Here is an 18,779-nt window from a genome sequence, read left to right on the forward strand (position 1 = left end):
AAGCAACAGCATGGCTATGCATGGCGATTCACTTGATTCTTACCTGCTGGGCACTCAACTCGTTAATATGGTTTCTGTTTAACACCACTTGTGGTTCCAGTTATTGTCTACTGAAGACGAGACCAAACCCACCAAACTAATTTCATTGATGTCACTGAAACAACCCATTAGCTACGAACTTTTGGGTTGCTACTGAGCCAGACTGTGCTTGCAGTGGTAAAGCAGAGATGAAAGAAGCTGTATTCCATTACTGCTCTCCGAAGTGAGCTGCTCCTTGGGGCGACTAAGATTTCTTGCTGAAAATGAGAATGTATCACCTCTCACTCAATGCATATTGCCTGTCAGGAGCAAATGAGCTGGCTTTTAATGACTCAGTTTCTCTGGGGAGAGGCATTTGTGTAAGAAAGGTGGATGGGATAATAGGGATCTCCTCGCACCCCGGCTGAAACCCAGCTGTCTCGCAATAATTCATCTCTCTGGCCTGTTCCTGCTTTTCGGGTTAGGCCAGCGGCCCGTTCTAGAGAAACCTTGGATATTTTCCCTACCATAAGCACCTACTTAAATGAAGGACTGGCTGCTTTAATCAAGTGTTATTTCTCAGATAGTACTTTTATGAGGTCGAGAGTGTGTTTCTGCTTGCACAGTGAGAGCACTTGGCTTACATGTTTCCTTCCCTACAGCCTGCATTAAAATAGTCAGACTGTGATTATCTTAAATGTTTTCATTTTCTCTTTTGATGTAGCACGTTTGGTAAAAAAAAATAGTGGAGGGGGAAGGAGAGAGAGCCAGAGAGGGAGGAGAGGAGGTTTGGCAGGAAAGTGACCTTGCATGAGAGTGGTAACCATGGAGAAGCTTATCTTTAAATGATAGTATCCAAACTCATAACTAGCCCCTTTTGATTCACACTGTTGTTACCCAGACCATGGGCGCTGTGCGTTTTGGCATGTGAGGCATGCGGCGGTACGAGGTACTACCATGCTGAGAGAGTGCAGCACTATGGAGATGCAGCAGCCCTGGACCCGTCTTCCTCCACACCCCTGCCGGGAGAAGGGGAGTGTACCCGCTTGGGAAACATTTGGAGGCTCGATTATTGCATTGCTGGGATGGCTGAGGGCTGGGAGCGGGAAGGTTTGTACCGTCTGTCTGTCCTGCAAGGAGGCACATCACAGGGATGACCATCAGTGGGGTGGTCATGTGCATTTGGCAACCAAGCAGCATCATTTTGCAAAAGCAATGTTGGCCTCTTAGCTGCTCTGCCAAAATGATTTGAAGCAAGTGAAACCCAAATAGCTGGGAATCTGGGGCCCTTGGAGAGCTGAGTTTAAAAGCAGCCTCTGCTCAATGTCCTTTGCATTACTGGGGGCTTTTACACTGCTATTCAGGCATGCTCAGAGGGACTTAAGACACACAGCTCCTGGTTTGCAGGTGTACTTGTGGGTCTGTGCAGGAAATGTCTTGTCACTTATATTCCTGGGTACTAGGATGCAAAAACTGCATAATGAAAACTTTGCACAAAGAAAACGAAATCACACTGAGAAAATCTGTTTCTAAATCAATGAGTAACAGGCGTTTCAACTGTGATAAGTAATGAAAAACTACATATGTTAGTGTTTTGGACACTGAGGGTGGAATTCAACTTGTCTAGCTCCAGCCATTCAGAAGTAATGTGTCTGGTCTGAACTACTTATCTGAGCTCCTCTTCAGTTAATGGAAAGAGAGGGAGGTGGGATGGATTACTCTCTGCAGATGCCTATCTTCCTCCACTAACTACAGAGGGAGAGTACCCAGCTCCCTGGCCTCTGAGATGGTTGAAGATAGTAGAGATAGATCCTGCCCCTGTAGTCAGCTGGGTGATAAAGCACTCTGATACTGCTTTAAAGTCTTGGCTTTAACAGACGGTGGGAACTGCTGAAATACAGATAGAGGGGAGGTACTCCCCTCTATCTGTATTTCAGCCTATTTGGAAAATCAGGGGAATATTCAAATTAAATGTATCCTCAGTGAAGGCTGGTAGCAGAAGCTATGCCCAAATTCAAATTTCTATTTTCACTGCACAATCAATTGCTGATCTTCACAAATTTCCATGTACACCAGCTCAGCTGCATTGATTCAGCTCCAAACTTCAGTAGACATTGCCTGCCCTCACTTCGGGGTCTAAGAAACAGAGACGAAGAGTTGTAGTCAGGGGTGGAAAAGCAAAGAGTTGGTCTTTTGGTAGTAGGAGTGTTCACTTTCTCAAAGGTAGTGGCATAAGTAGAAGTGGTTGGCTTATGGGTGGATACAAGCGGATAACAGCAAGCGTTCAGAAATGGGGTATGGAGGGATGCTCACCGTGTCACTCTTGTTTGTCTGCAGATTTTTTTGCGAGGCTAGAAAGTTTAGTTTTCTGTCCAGCCCGATAAAACCACAATCTTCCAGGAAGGCAAAGAAGTATGGCTGTGCATGTAGGTGTGGAAGAGCAAGGACTTGGTAGGTGCTGAACTTCAGCAAGAAAAATAACACAGCAGAGAGTCAGAGACAGTGTCCTGTTATTTAGTCTTTCTTTATCTGACTTTCTTCAGTCTTCAAAAAGTATACCTGCTTCTGTGGGGTTTGTATACTACATGTGCCATGCCTGAAATATTAAATTCCTGTAATTTTGGAAATACTGAAGTTAAAAAAAATAGTTTGGACATTTAAAAAAAAAATTGGTTAGAAAACAATGCGACTTTTTTCTTTTGTCTCATTGACATGTATAGCTATTTTTAATCTTTTTATTTCTCTCAAAACATGCACAAATTTTCTCAAAAAATGTGTCTCTGAGAAAAAGTTAAAAATAATTTTAAGAATAATAATGGAGTAAAGTTAAAAATAAAATTAATCATAGTTTTCCTTAAGTACAAGTAAACTCTGAAATAGCAATGCAAATAGACATAATCCAGTGTAATTATTCAGTGTAAATAATTTGTATTCATAAGCACTTCAAATCTGAGACTTTAGAAAGCATCTTTCTGTGGCAAGGTCTCATTTCCTCCCTTGGTGGATATTTTAATTTTGTCCTACATCTCTCCTACCTGCCAAGCCTCCTAGCTCACCTAGTTTGAGTGTGTTCCCAGCTCAGGCTGCAGAAACTGTCATACTTTTAATTTTGGTGAGGATTGAAGGAGTCTTTCTGTGCAGTGAGAGACTGTGCCCAGTTTGGGCACATTTCCAGGGGAGCAGAGGTATTGAGCAGCTTCCTGAAGATCTAGATGACTCTTTAAGGATTGTGGGCCCAGAAAATGAGGCATCTTTCTCCTATCCCTTTCATCCTCAGATCTTTTTGCTCTCCTCTCTTACCCTTCAGTGTTCAGTTTAAATTCACCTTCCATGCTTCAGCACAGTCCATGCTCCTCTGGCTGTGTGGTCAAATGGATCTACCTCCAGCTGTTCTTCCTTCTCCATTGTTTCACATATGTAGCACTACACAGTTGTTATTATTTCTGAGATAGCATCTATGGCCACCAGCCAAAGATTATATTGTGCTTTATATCATAAGGACATGCATGGATGCTATCCTGTGCAACCTGCTGTAGGTGAACAAGCTTTGGCAGTGGGGTTGATGATCTCCAGAGGTCCCTTCCAATCCCCACAGTTCTGTGATTCTGTATTCCTGTCCCCAAGAGCAGAGTGTGAAAGAAGAATGTGAAGAAAGAGAAAAGTGTGATTTGGCAGATTTCTGCTGGGAACTTTTCCTGCTAGAAACACTGAGGAATTGGAGGAAGGAGCTCTGCCTTTGTAAGGCTCTTCTTTAGAAGTGACTGTCTTTCCAGTTTGATCATCCAAGATGGTATCGTTTGGTAATTAATGAATTAATTGATACTAGAAGCCATGAAAGACTGAAAAATTCCTGGCTACCTGAAGGGCCTAAGTAAAACCCCCTGACTCTGCATGACATTGCATGAACAGAGAAAAACTGTCCAGGATTTCTTATCATTTAAAGGAAATGAAAGCACAGAGCAGGATGGTATTTGCACTCCTAAAGCATATAAAGAAAATTTAGTGATAATAAAGGCTTATACCTTGAGTGTAGGTTGCTACTCCTCTTGAGAGCAAAGGAACAGAGTTTATGCTGTCAGGTGTCTGTCCCTGTCTCATTAAACATTTCCTAATTAACAGGCTGAGATTGATTGTTCTTATTGACAAAGAAAAATTAAGTACACAGAGCTTTAACAATAAAGGAGAGTTGTTAACAGGCAGCCTCTAATGAGGGGACTATTTTTTATTGGCATTAGGCTCCAATGAAGACTGCAAACATCTCTGCTATAACTCACTCCTTGCAAAGGTGGGGAGCTATCTTGGAGGGAAAACAAAGAAGTAAGAAGGCAGAGAACAAAGAACCTGGTTGAAGTAAGCAAGCAAACAAACAAACAAAAGAACCTGCTGGCCAGCAGGGAATGAAAAGGTCACATGTGGTTTCAGAAGTGCCCAGCAAAGACAGGTTTTATGTGAGACTGCTGTGAGCATTTCTTGTAAGTGGCTTCAGATGGAAGTGCGTGTAGCATCTCATGGGAATGCTTATGTGCAGAATTGATTTGGGTCTAAAAGATTCCCACAAGTTGTGGTAGGAAGCAGTAAAAGCAATAGCTTGTCTATTAACAAGGGCTTTGTTTGCCAAACGCTTTATGGAGAGTCCAAGTCCTGGACTGGTGTTACAATGAAGGAAAGGCTGTGAGAAGAGTAGGAGTGCTTGGCTTTTATGTTTGTCACCCTTTCAGTTTAAATAAACTTGGATGTCACAGGTTTGGGGGTTGTTATCAGATAACAATAGTTAATTATTTTAAACTTGCACACAGCCCTTTATGTCCTGAGACAAGATATTTTAGTGTGCACAATCCTGCTAAATGAATTTGCACAAGAGAGCCTAATTAACTGTGTAACACTTACTTGTTTTCCTCTCTCTGATTTTTCAAAAGAAAAAAAAAAGTAGATTGGAGACAACACATTGTTGCATGTGGGGCTTTGGGTTTTGGTTTTTTCCCCCTCTCTCTGTATCACCTTGGGTACTGTATTTTTTAATTTAATTGTGCAGTAGCTGTTGACTTTGTTCATATTTAATGTCTTTCGTAGAATACATAAAGTGAAACTTGGGATCATTGAGTTTGAATTGCTGTTAAGCTCTAGTGAGATTCTCAAATTCCATCTTGACTTGCTATCAGTCTTCCTAAATTCTCCTTTCTCTTTCCTCTGCATCCTACAGCATTGTTTTTGTTTTCTGCCCTGGAAGCATTTTGTGTTGATAAGGGAGTGAGTTTTCAACCCTGCCTGATAAACTATACTCCAGCTGGGATAAGCGCTAAATTAACATTTCTTACAACAAAACACACAGAATCACAAAATGGTTGAGATTGGAAGGGACCTCTGGAGGTCATCTTGTCCAAACTCTCTGCTTGAGCAGGGCCACTGATAGTTTATGCCCCAGCACCATGTCCACATGGCTTTTGAGCATCTGCAGGGATGGAGACTCCACCACTTCCCTGGGCAACCTGTGCCAGAGTTCAGTCACTCTCACGGTAAAAAAGTGTTTCCTGATGTTTAGATGGAGTCTCCTGTGTTTCAGCTTGTGCCCATTGCCTCTGGTCCTGTCCCTGGACACCTCTATAGAAAGGCTAGTCGAAGCTCTTTGAATTCCATCAACTTTTAAAATGTTAATCAACATATTTATTATTTTTGTTGCCTTATTTAATGATAAGAGACAAACACATTGGATAGTCAAGGGAAGGAAAATGATAGCCAGCCAATTATTTTCAGGATTGTGACAGGCTGTAACTTTTTTATACAACTCATCCTCTTAGGCTTAGAGCTGGATGGGCAGAATAATTCATTGGCTGTCAAAATAGACATGGGATACAGAAAAGGAATAAAATGTGCTTTGAAACATGACAGTGATTTACTTATTCTGCCTCTAACCTGTCAGAAATAAAATTTGACGAGAAGCCAAACTACCGTAACTTCTTTGGCACTCTGCTGTGGGTACATCAATCTGAGGAAAAGATGCAGAAATCCTTGCAGGCAACTTGGGGTTAGGGTCAGCAGTGGGATGTAAGCTCCCAGCTTCCACTGTAGGGCCTTGGATATGAAAGACAAGTCCTTAAAAATGCTTTCTAACTCTGGTGATAGAAATTGCCTGGATGTCTTAACTTTCTTCCAGGAAGTCGCGCTCCCACGGTGCCTAAATTTCTGTCCCAAACATGACTAGAACACCATTAAACTTGACAATCCTAAGCTTCATTGAAAACCAGAGAAGTTTTCAGCTTTCTGCCAGAAGCCTTGTAATGAAGCATTGAGATTTTCTACAGAAAGCAGATGTGTGGAGTTTTTTTGTTGTTGGTTGGGTTTTTTTGGTTTGTAATGGTTATTTTGTTCTTGGGTTGTTTTTTTGTGGGTTTTTTTTTGTGTTTTTTTTTAACTGTAATTTAGTGGCATTACTCAATATTTTGTGCTAAAATAATTGAAATGGGAATTTCTTTATTGCCTTTACTTGGGTGTCAAAGCCAATGCAATTAAAAATGCAAAGTCCAAATTTCTAGCAGGCTCAGATCTGATGTTTGAGGTGTCTGAGCCCAAAAGGGTTGAGTAGCTTGCTTGCTTTGTGCAATTTATTTTCCCTTTTTTCTTTTCTTTCTCCAGAACACAGTACCAGCAGTTTTCTGAGAGTAGGACAGAAGCTAATGTGCCCTTGCCAATAATATCTTTCTTCACAGGAAAAAACAGAACTGGACTCAGCTCTGAAAGCATAACAATGAGGGGAGTCTTATTCCTTTTACCATCCTCTGCCTCCCACCTAGATATTCAACATGCTGAACAAAAATTAGAAAATTAGACAACTTATGTGAAAATAATTAATTGAAAGAAATCTATGGATTTTGTGCTTTTCAGTGCCCAGTCTGTTCTCGGTCTCTTTTCCTAGTTGCAGCATAGCTTTCCTTCTCCTGGATGCAGCTGAATAGCAATTCTTCCTAGCTGCTGATGCACTGTTTATTCTTTCAGCAGCCAGCTGAACTGCCCTGCTCCCTGTCCTCTGAGGTCAGTTTTTTAAAATTCCCTAAGGTTCCTGCAATTACCATTCCTCCCTCATCTAGGTTTTTTAGTGCTGCACTTAAGAAAGTATGAGTATGTACATGTCTGGGACCATGCAGGGAGGGAAAATCCTATGTTTATTATATTTTCTGCTATCCACTGCTCTTTGTAGTTGATGTGTGCATGTGAAATCTCTTATCAGTAGTACTTGCACAGCATCTGCTACTATGACTTTGTCTATTTGTCTGTGAACCTGATTCTAACACAGCAAGCATTTTATAAAGTAGCTAAATGGGAATAGAACCCATAAAAGTTGACACCTGGTGGAAACCAAGCCAGACAGGCGCTTTCTTTCCCTGTGGTGTTGTTACATTCCTCGTGGTCAGCAGTAATAGCTCTGCCTCTTGAAGTATGGGCTATGGGGTTTTACGCTGTGTTCAACTGGGCAGCGCTTGAAGCTTTAGTGTTTATGGTGTTTGGAGGACACATTCTTGCTTTCTGAGTGGTCATTGCAGCAAAGGTAACAGCAAGCAATTACATAAAATGAGGAGTAAGTTACAGGTTAATTTGAGGGCTTAGGGGGATGGAAGGAGAAGAAACATGCTTGTGCATCAACAGAAATACCATCAACCTATGCGCGTTTGATGTTTTTCCCCTGAGACTGTTTTTGCAGTATTTATTTGAGTCAGACCAGAGACTAGTACGGATACTATTAATACAGCTAATGACCAAAGTACTTTTGCAGTTTTCATAACGAGTGCCTGTGTTTCTATTTCTAAATATCTTTTCTCATTGCTGTCATAGCCTCTCATTGCTGTCAGTCTCTTGGAAATCCTTTATTTCAGACTTTCTTAAAACTTGTGGAGAAAGAAGGTGACAAAGTTCCCAGAGTAGACTTGGATTTTGCTTGCTTGTTCTCTGATACTGCTCTTCCAGCTTTAGTAAGTAGGCCAGTATACTCTGAGTACAATAAATTTTTGATTCCTGTCTGATTTTTCATGTGAGCAAATATGTTTCAAACAGAGAGGATGTTCCCCTCTCAGGATGTGACAAGGTTTAGCGGAGGGGAGCCAAGTCATGCTTAGGGAATAATTCTTTCCTTCATGATGTAGTGGTGGCAAAACAATGTGTAAAGCACACGGTGCTCCAAGGGAAGCAAGCAAGGCTTAAACTCACTGGGACCTTGGAGGTGCTACAGCAAGGGAAGGTGCCAGCTTGCCCACAAAAACCCAGGGGTATCCAGATGGTAGACATAAAAATCTGCAGTTTCCAGCTCCCCACAAATTCCTTCATCTCTCCTTCATTTTGAACTCTATATTTTTCTAAATACTTATGTTTATTAAAGTGGGGAAGCACACATAAGATGTGTCCTGGAAGTGGGCAGATGAAAGCAAAGGCAAAAAAAAAAAAGAATTAATAATTTTTGGTGTACAGGATTTATACAGTATTTGTGCTCTTGCAAGCAAAGTAAACCAGTCATACTGGGAGTCAGAGCTTTAAGTCAGTATCACAAAAATAATTTTTCAAATCTCATTTGAAATTCATATTAACTTTTATCAGATGGAAGACTTTCTCCTACCGATTACACTTGCCTACGAAAGGAGAACTAAAATAAAATGTAGCATACCACACATGCCCAGTCAGAATAGCCTGAAATAGTCATAGCTAGAATGCCAGCACACATATTTGTGGTTCAACTACATAATAAATAGCAATATAATAATATTAATTAAAAACAGTTTAAGCACACAATCTCTGGGTATTGTATAATATTGAATGTATTAAACTCCCTTCCCCATTTTCCCAATGCTGAACAGTAATTTGGATAACATTTAGTCTTCTATAATAGCTTGCAAAATTACCAGTTTAATAAATCAGAATAAATATGTTGAAAATGTGTAGGAGTGTGACAATTTGTCTTCAACAGCCAGAACACCAGAATAAGGACGTGTCAGCCTTATGAAATATTGTCAAGATGTTTCTCTCCAGTTTGTTGACAGATATTAAATTGGGGTGGGGTTTTCTGAGGACTCAGGGTTTCAACATTTCAATGTGGAATGGAAAGCAATGAAAAGAAACAGGATGGAAATTTTCAGACATGGTAGCTAATGATTGTCCTTTTAATTTTGGCTTTTGGTTCCAAAAATCTAAATGACCTCAAATAGGATACTACCATCTCATCGTTGAGTGAGAAAGTCTTAATAGCACTGGCTTTGAGACCCTGGCCCTAGAGAAGTTTGTTCTAGTCCTTTTAAATCCAATTTCACTTAGACTTGATGTCTCCTCCTTTTATCTGAATTAAACAGTGCAGAACTTAATAGGTTACAAGTATTAAAATGAATGTGGTTTTCTGTGATAAAGTTGAGATAACTTTGTTTGTAAAAATGGAATTCGGGAGCTGGGTTGGGTGGTATAAAACTGAGAAACTAATTATGTCCGGTGTCTAATTTTTATCACCTATTGCTAGAGTGCTGTCAAAACAGCAGACTGCTGTCTTTGGAGATTGCTGTGTGCTATCTCTAAATTTTGAAAAACAGAGTTGTTTCTCATGTAATCCCACATGACCTGTGATTTCCTGGTTTAATTAGGTTCATTTCAATGGTGTTAACTCAGGGGTAGATTGAGCCCTGCATTTGTAACTTACTGTTTTGATATTCAAGAGCAAATACTGGCAAACTTTACAGTAACATCTTGCATAATGGTTTGGAGGACGAATGGAAAATTTACTCTAAATGAGTTGCTTTGCCACATTACAAAAAAGTAAAAGGTAATATGATTGGTGGGGAGTGTGAGGAACAGATTTTTTTTTTTGACTGGAACAACCTCAGTGAAATGGAAAAAGTTCTGTGTGTCTCTATATGCATAGGTCAGAGTGTGTGTTTGAACGTATTCGTGTGTTATGTGTGTGTGTGTGTGTGTGTGTGTGTGTGTGTGTGTGCATTTAAGTCTGTGCGTCTCTCGGTGAGTGTTCGTCCCCCTGGGTCCCCACGGACCCCAGTGGTTGAGCGCGTGTCCCCGCCCGGGCACCAGGCGGCGCTGCCGGGCGCGAATCCGCCGGGCGGGCGGGAGCTCTGCGCTGTCGCCCGGCGCCCCCTGGCGGTGGCAGTGAGGAGCGCTCCTGAGGCGGGTTGGAGCAGACGGGGGTGATTGATTACCTTAAAATCAGTAGAGAAACAGGTTTGTAATTGCAGGTTTGTGGGTTGTTTTTTTTTTAAAAAAAACAACCTAGGAACCATAAAGTGAGAAGGCAGGCAGAGAGCTAATACTTCAGTTAAGAATGAATAGTTAAAATGGCTGACCTTTGTAACATGAGGATTTGGCGGGGTTACCTCAGCTGCACCTCGGTGGGCTTAGTCCTAGCCAGGCCTTATGAGGGGACGTGTGGCTCCAAGGTGCACACAGGATCCATCGTCAAAAAGTGACAGGCTCATGGCGGGGGGAACAGTCACCCAAATATGCCCCAGGCCCTGGTGGAGTCACTTGAGGGGCAATGCTGGGCTGTATGGGGAGTGGAGGGGTTTGGCCTTGCCTGTCACCAAGTCTGGCCAAAGTGGGTTTTGTTACTGTTTCCAGCAACACTTGAGGCTGCAGAAAGTGAAATTTAGTTCAGAATGATATGAAAGGAGAAGTTACCCCAAGTGGACATAACTTTACCCAGTAGAAAGGTGCTGTGAAGTGCTACAACCGGCCTAAAGGGCTGTCCCAGAGTTCAGAAACTCCTAAGCAGAGAAATGGTGGACAATTAATCTTAATAACAGACTTTAATGAGAGCCATATTTGGAGATTCTGTCAGCTCCATTTCTGCATACAGTGAAAACTCAATTTAAAATAGAATGTCCTAGAACCTGAAAGTAGTTGACTTTTTCTGTGTTTGAGCTGACTTCTTAACTAGTGGTGTTACCATGTAGGTGCTTGAGCGATGCTTTTTAGTAGTGCTCCTGTTCTCTGCTTTCATCTCTCCCCATACTCATTTCTCTGGTAATGAAACTTGGATCAGCAGGGTAAAATTGTTGGATTTGATTTCTGATGACAGTGCAGTTTTTGAAACTTTTGCATATGGACTGATAAAAAAATTTGCAATACTGGAATGACAGAATGAATTCATATACAGCTTTTGGATTTCAGCCTAATTAAAATGATAGAATACTAAGGAAGGAAATCTAAACAGTTGTGCCCTGCAGGGGTGTCAAAAAAGGCAGTACTGAGTTGGAGTCCAGTCAGCTGCGAATGCTAAATTCAAGCTGTTATTTATTATCAGAATGAAGATAAAAGAAATCACCAGTCATTAGCTCACAATGTGTAAAGAGCTCTGAAATGTCTTTGTGCCCACAGCAGACTCCCAAGTGGTTAGCAGGATGCAGTGCCTTTGCTGCAGGGTTACCCACACTCGACTTACCTTTTACGGCTAGTTTGATGTGTAAGATGTGCCCCTACAGGGAAGTGTGCTCACAGCAGCATGGGATGAGTGGGTTACCAAATAGGGTGCTTTGCTTAGGAGGTGGTGGCTGCTTGGTAGCCAGGGTGCTGTGTGGGTTAACTAGTCAGTGTTCATATTACCACTGCAGTCAGCACGTAAGAGGACAAATTGGTGTTAAACTTGTTAACACTTACCCTTTTGCAAGGCTGAAAAGAAAGTAAAGGACTGGACATGTTTGTAAACACCCTAGTAAACAGAAAATAGGGTCTCAGGTGATAGACTTTCCTCTTTTAGACCTAAGGCACGGCAGGACCAGCAGACATCTACTCCCCTTGTTCTTTTAGAGTAGCTAGCAGGAGGATCCACCTGATGAAGTAAATAACTAGGAGGGTCTATGCAAACTACTTTTATCATTCAGAAGGAGAAGAAATCTCTGCCCTGTTGATTCCCATTCACATTTTATTTCCCTCACCTCTGAAGGGAAGGGAAGGGACTGGGAATGGTGTAGTAGACATGTAGAATAAAATGTAAACATTTTATTCCCTTTTCTCTTTCCTTTCTCTCCTTTCCTGTCTAGCTAAGTGACTTGCTAATGCTGGGAAAAAGCTGCCCACTGAAGTTTCTGTTGTGGCAGCTCTGGCTGCCATGTTCTTGACTTCTCACAGGGAGACAAGAGGGTTGTTTTCTTTGAGTCATCACTGATTCACTCATAATTGACTGTAAAAAGAAATATCTTGGGCTACTTGACCGGTGTCTTTGTGTTCACCAGGACTCTTACGGACCCCTTTCCATTGTGCTTGTTGCTACACTAGCCTGTTCAAGTGCTTTGTATATCTGAATCCTCTGTTTTCTTGTTCAGACATAAGAACTGAGGCAGAAGAAAGGTTCATCTGGGTAAGTAGCATGTCTCCAGCAGTGGCGATAAGGAGATGTTAATTAAATATATATATATGTATAAAGTTTTACCCTAATCTTTTCAGAAGACTGTAAGAGAAGCTGAGGCCAGGACTCTGCTAATTAAAAAATATAATGAAAATGTAAATTACAAAACCTTGGGGAGGACACATTGACTTAATCCCTGCAGCATTACACAGAGCCCCATCACAGTTACAGTAAGGCAGAGGGACCAGGGAGTTTTAGCTTTGGATGTAGTTAGAACTGCCATGGGTTTTGCTCTAGGCCTTCCTGCTCCTCTGAGAGGGCACAGCAAAAGGCAGAGGCGTGGAGGCCAGTGCCATATCAGTTTGTCTTCAGGATGCAGAGAGGGACTGGCTTAGTTTGGGAGAAGTGGAAAGTGCCTGAGATGTTGGGGCAGCTGAGGTGGTTAATTTCTTTTTTACTAAAAGCTTAATACTGCATTTGGGCTATTTTTTTGTATCTTTACTCCAATACTGCTTGTCTGTGCTTTTAAGTAAACATACTCTCTTAACCTTTGTTTTCTTTTGCTGATAAGGCTGGTTCTGAGTGATATGGCATACATTTACTGTACTGTGGGGGATCCATTAACTAGGATAATGGGATGCTCATGATAAGCGCCAGCTCTCCAATGAGCTACTACAGGGTTGCCAGAGCATGCCAGTGTTTGCCTCCGCAACACCTTCTTGGGTCATGTACAGGGATGACGTTCCAAAAACTAGGAGAGGAAGAAATGTCTTCCAGTGACTAGCAATAACTGAGAAAGCTCTGGCATATGGCAGGCTTTGAAAAGCACTTATGGTTTTAAGGAGAGAATGTGACATACAGATGTTGGGCTAGCGTTAAATAGCTACAAATGAAAACTGGACAAACATGACAAGTTCTGGGAGCTTGCATCCTGTGCGCAGCGCATTGCCTCACATTGAAGGAAATGTCTTAGCAGATACGCCAGTCACAGGAGGAACAGGTTTAAAAATTGTATCTGAATTTTCTCGAGTTTAACTGTGGATGGTGGAACACATTACTTTTAGCTGTTAAAAATGAGATGAATGTTTTTCGTGTTACTTTAGTGATAGCCCTAATGAAGAAGAATTTTAGGAAGTAGGGAAAGGTCCATATGACTTCAACTACAGCTATATCCCTGGACTGGTAACACCTTCTCTGGAGAAAATGGGCATGTGGCCAACCAAGCTTAAGTATGAGCTCACCTTCCCCTGGGACTGCCTGTCCTGCTTTCTTGAAAAGCATCTGTATGCAGGGCTGGTTTGCAGTGCTCTTTCCATGGTTGTGGCTTGTCCTGTTGGAGACAGAAGAGGAAGCTTGATCTGGCTTCACACCTTATCCTTTCTCCCCACATGAAGGCAGGCAAAAAGCCAGCAGGAGAACAGCGAAATACGTTTCATGCTGGAACGCTTAATCTCTGTGCATTTTCCCAGGGAGTGTGGCTTTTGTTACATAGTATTTTTGTGATACTGAATGTTGTCCGTTAATCTGATATCCTTGAGAACTGTCAAAATTAGAACACTCATGTGAGTTGCAGGATTTGTTTACCTTCCCCTAAAACACAGAAAATTCTAAAAACACAGGAAATGTATTAGAAGAACGAGTCATTATACTACTGAAGTATTTTGTGAAAGAATGGTTACTTTTTTCCCCTGCTGCTCCTCCTGCAATACAGACTATCAGCAACAGGAGAGATGTGCTTAGCCGAGCATGGGAAAAACAGAGCACAAATCTGTTTATCTTACTCTTTTGGTAGAAAGAACATAATTTCTGTGTAATTTGCAATAGTGGAAAGGAAACTGAGAGATGCCCTGAGCTATGTACTGAGCTGGAGGGGAGGCAGAACAGGCAGAAGTGCTTTTGCTTGGGAAGCTGAACAGGTTTTGGTAGAAATAGTAGTGAAGCAGCCAGAGAGAGAAGTGGCTTCTTGTGTTCTCAGGCAGGAGTTCTCTCTCCAGATGCAGTTCTTTGAAAGCCTTGTTGGCTAGTGAGAGCAAGGCAGTCTCTCGTTGATGTCATGAGAATAGGAAGCCTAAAGACATCATCACCAGTAGGAATATGCAAGTTGGAGTAAAATAAGAATTGATTGCATGTTGGAGTGAAATAAACTACTGTGAGAGACCAGGCAGTGTTAGTGGTGATTTCATGCTGGGTGAAGCCAGCAGTGCCTGGGAGGCATAAGAACAGGATACTTCCAGACTGGAGAGATTCCTGATAAATGGTGGGTGGTAAGCATTTCTCTCCCGCCTGACACTGCTCTCGCTGTAGCAATGCTGTAACACTGTTTGCATTCTCAGGCAGGATTGGCATGAGATTTAAGATGTGTTCTGGGGCTCTGAATTTCCTAAATCTGGAATTCTCTGTGTCTTAACAAATGTCCTTTGACTGCAGTAGCACTTCCTTCTGCTTGATGCATGGGTCAGTGCAGATGGGGTGTGCATGACACTGTTAGCCATGTCTAAAAACAGGCTTGCCAAATCCTCAGCAGTGCTTCAGAACGGGCCCCAGACAGTTCATAAACAATGGTTTTGCCGGCATATGGGAGAGCTGCTTGACAACTTCTTTAATTACTGAGTGGAAAAAAGTTTAAACATTAAGAACTGAACCATGTGTCATGTTCTTTAGGAAATAAAGTATTCTGGGAGAATCACATTGTTATTATCCAATGTGAGTATAGTGCTGGTCGTGCTAAAAAGTCATAGAGAATATTCTCCTCAGTGCTATTTCCTCTTGGTTTTACTGTGGCTTATTTACATTAAAACTTGCAATAAAAAAGTTAGGTGTGCTTGACACTGCAGTATACTCAAGTTAGCTTTGATATCCAAAGCAATCTAGCCATGGCAATACAGATCACTGAATGGGGTAAGTTACACTGTAGACGAATGTAATCATGGACAAGGCACTTTCTTAGTGAGGGAGCAGATACTTGTACTGTCCACAGATGAGCCCGTGGGAGAGACCATTTTCCTTAGCGAAAGGAGACCTGGGCAATAGACAGATGTTCACTTTGCCGGCAGCTGTGCTGGTTAAGATGTTACCATCCCCAGATGTCTGATGTTCCCATCTTGCATGTGTTCCTATCTCCTGAGCTCTGTCAGTGGAAGGGAGCCAGGAAGCACTTGCTAAATGGTCTTCAGGCTAAGTCAGCTGCATAAGCTCAAGCAGCTGATATAGGTGGCTTGAGATAACCTGCCTGGGCCTGAAGCTCATGCAACCCTTCTTCTTGGCAAACCTCTGAGTGTGGGACAGCCTCCAGTTGGCAATTCTTAGATCTGGAAGGCAACTGTCAGCTGGTAGTCTTAGAGTCACAACTGCTGCCTTTATTCACGCTTACCTTCTTCCCTTGTGTTGGTCAGGAATGAGGCAAACATTGTTTTAAACCACCTTTATGGTCCTTACATTTTTGAATTGCTGGAGGTGTTTTTCAGGTAACAAATCTCACTCAGGGCTTCTCTAACTCATTCTGTTTCTTAGGCCCCTTTGTAAGATTAAAATTAGGGCAGCCATGGTAGAAGTCATGTTGTCCTGATGAATCTCAGCTTTTAAGTGTCCACTGAATGCAAACACGGCCTGTGTTCCTGCTCGGGCGGTTGTTCTTTACCAGCAGATGCAAGGTGTGCGATCTTTGTGTTGTGCCTTTGTTTCTGTGAGCTGCGCTCTCAGGGCTATGTATGAGAGGCAAAATTTCTCCTTCCAGGTTTCTAGTGGAGAGGACCTTTATGGCCTTTGGATTTCTGAGAGGGATCAGTGAAATGAAAGGCTTCCTTAGAAACCCTCTTTTCAACTAAGAGAAAAGCAGCAAGGATGAATTGGAGAGGAATTTTTGCCAGCGCCAGAGATTTCTAACAAGGAAGTGCCACAAAGGCTGTTCCGCAACAAATTCCCAACAGCGTGTCTTAATTCAACTCTTTTAATTTTGAAATTTCAAGTCCAAATAAACATTTTTTAGAAAAGAGTTTATTCAGGGTTTTCCATCCTTTCCATTCCATTTATTTCACTTCCGTCTGATGAAGTGTTCCATAAAAAATAATTATTTTTTAAACAATCTTTGTGGATTAGAAACACAGAGAAGTGGAAGTTGCAGATGTCTTTTTGAGCATTATTGGTAGGCGTAAGAAAAGGGAGGAACCGCTGTTCTTCCTTTGAAATGTCACAAGGTAAATGTTGCTTTAAAAATATATTAACTGTTGATTTTCTAGTGCTCTTGGTTCTTCTGATTTTTGATGAACAGGGGTTTTGGTAATTCTCTTGAACTTACACTGCAAGCAAAATTTTTTTCTTGGTTTGCTGCATTGAGAATTAGCTGCAAATACTGGATTTCTGTTTCATTAAATGTCACTCTAATAGCACTCTGAAACCTACTTGTGATTAAGAAGTTTTACTCTGAGTTAAAAAAAAAAAGTTGCTTAGGTGCTTTTTCTCTCTCTTTTAATGAATTTGCAAATGGGACAGATGCATTGTGCATTCTGCAAAGAATTTACACCAAAATAGAAGAACCCCTGTCTATGAGTGTCTGATATCTGTATAGGATTTTTTTTTCTCCCTCCCTTTCTTTCACTCTTTTAGGAACAAAGAGTGAATAATTACTTCAGAAAAAAAAATCCATTAAAATAACTTCAGTTAAATTCAACTTTGGGGGAAGGAGCTGCTGTTTAATTGTGTTCAAATTGCCTTTAGTAGAGTGGTATTACCTTATGTTGTGTGTGAATTTGGCCATGAAACCTTGCCTGACTACTCTGGAAAGCTCCTGGACCTTTCTTGATAGATCCTTGCATTAGGAAATATCCTGTCCGCAGTCTCATTTACACAGAGTCTCTTGTATCTACGTAAGAGCTCTGGTGCTTTTGAAAATCTGAGTTAAATTTTTTTGAGATTTGCAGTAAAGCTGGAAAGAAGGAAGAAAAAAGAAGCCTAATTCAGACCTGTCTTGGCTTAGTGAGTTTATTATGCAATAAACTGACTCCTTTAGGATTTGCAAGAAAAAAAGGGGAAAAAAAAGGTAAAGGAAAGAAGAAAAATGAAATGTAGCATCTATCAAGTTAGCTGTGTGTATAAAAATTACACATGGAGAGTCCAGAGTTTGCCTCAGATACAGTAGTTGCCACATACTCTAGAGTGATAACATGGCTGATCATCCTTCCTTGCTTCCTCTTAGAAAGAGAGGGAGAAAAAGAAAAAGAGAGCATAGTAATATATCTTCCATTGCTAACGCTGATATGCGATCTAAAGGGATTTGAGCCAACTTGGAGAACTCTTTGAAACCAGCAGTAAAATTAATTATGGAAGTTTGAGAGGGCCACGGATGGAAGGGATAATACAGAGAAGATTTCATTTAGCTTTGAAGAGGAGCCATTCCTAAGCAAGTGTTTCACATTTGGGAGGAGGATGAAATTGCAAAATAATCCCTTTTTCTTTACATTTATTTTTGTTACTCCAGATTGTTTAAAACAGAAGTGAGTTGAGGGGGGAGGTCTCGCACACACACAAATTGTAGTGTTGTTATCTAGAGAATGATGTGCTTTCTTCTGTGTCTTCACTTAAAAGACAATCCTCTTGCTGCTGGTATGTGCACTTTCCTAAATGTCATGGGAAGACTAGGTAGCATTTTTAGGGATGTTCTCAGTAGGGATTTCTCTTTATCCTTATTTTGCTGCTTCTGTTTAATTTCTGGCTGAGGAAGAAACCAGGTCATGCCTGTGCCAAATCAAGAGCCCTATGCTGTCTCTTTTGGACACCTTTCTCGCTAATGCCACCTGGAGAATGCCTGGCATGCAAAATTTGGTGGCCATCCTCAGCCATGGAAAATCTCTACTAAACTCTCCTTCCTTACAGGCAGGGTAGACTTTTAAGTAGATTTGGTTTGGTTTGGTTTTTTCCCTTTGCATAAGTCCTAATTAGTGCTGGGGAAGATAGTTTGCACTTGAAGATTACCATCTGGACAATCTTACTGCATGATTTTTTACAGAGGCCTTGGGAGAAATGGAAGTCTCAAAGTAAGTAATAACCTTTTTGTCTAATCTTCTCAAGATACGATGTTTTCCAAATCCTAACCAGGACTTAAAAATGTACAAGATTTGGCAGAGTTATGCTTACACTTGCAAAAAATTTCTACTTATCTTTTTCTGCAGTCTGAAAATGCATGAGAGAAACTCATGAAAGAAATAATGAAATTATTTTGAAAATAAAGTCCCTGTAGAGACTTTGTACTACAAACAAAACGGAGTTGCCAGTCAGACTCCCCTGGTGTTACTGAAAAAATTACCAGGCCAGTCGGAATAGCTTTTTTTTTTTTTAATTAAATGCTTAATTAATCCTAAAATTTAAGAGTTTAAGAATATTAAGCATAGCCAATAACAGAAGTCCTTGTCGCCCACAGAAAAGAAGAAAAAAAAATAGAATGCCCTTA

At 41.2% G+C, this 18,779-nt stretch overlaps 1 protein-coding gene across 1 annotated transcript in view; it reads left to right on the forward strand.

The window, feature by feature from the left end:
- BMPER (BMP binding endothelial regulator) overlaps positions 1-18,779 on the forward strand; it is a gene marked incomplete at its 5' end in the record, with an annotated part of 101,835 nt that overhangs the window by 39,943 nt on the left and 43,113 nt on the right. The window lies entirely within an intron of this gene.

Source organism: Mesitornis unicolor, unplaced genomic scaffold (assembly GCF_000695765.1).
Source record: "Mesitornis unicolor isolate BGI_N332 unplaced genomic scaffold, ASM69576v1 scaffold1753, whole genome shotgun sequence".
Taxonomy (NCBI): domain Eukaryota; kingdom Metazoa; phylum Chordata; class Aves; order Mesitornithiformes; family Mesitornithidae; genus Mesitornis; species Mesitornis unicolor.